The 1785-nt window shown below is 35.1% G+C and overlaps 1 pseudogene; it reads left to right on the forward strand.

The window, feature by feature from the left end:
• Positions 1–262: 262 nt before the first annotated feature.
• On the forward strand, positions 263–1457 carry LOC148699015 (uncharacterized; annotated as a pseudogene).
• The last annotated feature ends 328 nt before the right edge of the window (positions 1458–1785 follow it).

Raw genomic sequence — 1785 nt, forward strand, 5'->3', positions numbered from 1 at the left:
ACGGTTTGCTTGAGACTGTTTTTGAAAGGCTTGATGCATTTTTAGATCATAGAAGTATTTAGGCTTTTAATATGTTTTTTATTTTTGAGTTAAGCATTTATGAACATAAGTGTTGAATACAAATACACTTTGATCAAATGAAACTTGAAAAGCTTAAGTATGAAATTTTTATTTAAAAGAATATATAACTTTATTGGAGTGCGAATAGCGAACTCTTTTAAGTTTTAAAATAGTTTCAAAAATAGAAAAATATCTATAATCTCACAAATTCTTTTGAGAGATATAATCTCCCTAATTTTAAGCTCCTGAGATTTTCCTATATAAGAGACAAATTCCGCAAATCAGCATCAAATGTGGAGTATGGTTTTGTGTATATATTAAAATTTTATAAGCCCTACAATGTGTGGAACCTTAAATTAATACTAGACGACCCACATTCAACTGCAACCAGCACTCTACAAGATATTCTATTCAATTCAATATCATCAGCTACCTCGCTGCTTCTTCTTCGGATCTTGAAATTTCAGATCTGCTCTATCGCTAGCCAAGTAGCTAAGCCAAAGACTGTCAGAACCCAAAACCAGATTCAAAAATGGTGACTGAAAACAAGCACTTTTCCTCCAAGATTGTCACCAAGGAATCATCCGCGGCCAACGCTTCTTGCAGGGTTTACTATGGAGAAGCTGGTGCTATCCCATTCATGTGGGAGTCTCAGCCGGGTACACCGAAGCACAAGTTTTCGCACTCGTCTCTTCCTCCTCTCACACCCCCACCTTCCTATTCCACTACCCCACCCAGCAAAAAACATATCCAGCAAAACCCTAGCTCCAAAGCAAAGTTTTTGGGCACCATTTTCCCAAGGCTTAGGAAAATGGTCAAGGCACATAACATGTTATCGCCATCACCATCTCCATCGTTGTCATCGGCATCATCATTTTCGTCGGCATCATACTCATATTCATTATCATCATCATCATCAAATTCTTCATCAGGTTTGAGAACCAAAAAGGGTAGAAAAAATCGATGTTTTTCGGTTTCGAGGATGCCATTAGAGAATAATTACGAGGAAGATTATTATTATGATAATCATCATCGAAATTCTGGATCACCTACTTCAGCTTTATGCTCTGGTGGCAAACGCAAAGGTACGATTTCTACTAATTTTCATGGGATCCGAGGCTGCTATTCAGTGAGGAAAATAAAATTTGCATGTCTGTCCATTGTAAAACCATGAATCTGGCCGAGGTGCTGCTGCTTAATTAGAATTTTCTGTGGTCGTGTTAATTAAATCTTTTTTATTTTTGGGTTTTGCACTAGAATTTTAATTAATTCCAGAAGTGTAAGTGGGCATGCAGTGTGTGGACTACCAATGACAAGAACATGTGGAGGGTTCCATATTTGATGTCATATCTCATGATCAATATTCCAACATAATGCATTTGAAATTCAGTTTTCTATTTTATTGAATATTTACTTTTTACTGCCATTTCCTTTTCTTGTAAAGTTAAACTCTTTCATTGTGGATGTGAGATGAGGATGAATGTTGAAGTTATAAATCCCATTATTTTATGTGATAATTTATAATGAAATATTACACAACGTAGCTTAATTTGCAGTAATGTTTATTTTGGGTGCTTAAATTATTGGACTGCAATTAATACTGTAAACAAGATAGATTAAAGATATCACATATCACATTACTGACAAGAACCTACTGTTCTCGACCATAATTTGTGTATTTATCTAATTCTGCCATCGTCTTAATATTTGTCTACTTATCTTGTA

This window comes from Pyrus communis, chromosome 1, assembly GCF_041283825.1.
Source record: "Pyrus communis isolate YQ-2024b chromosome 1, ASM4128382v1, whole genome shotgun sequence".
In the NCBI taxonomy this organism is placed as follows: domain Eukaryota; kingdom Viridiplantae; phylum Streptophyta; class Magnoliopsida; order Rosales; family Rosaceae; genus Pyrus; species Pyrus communis.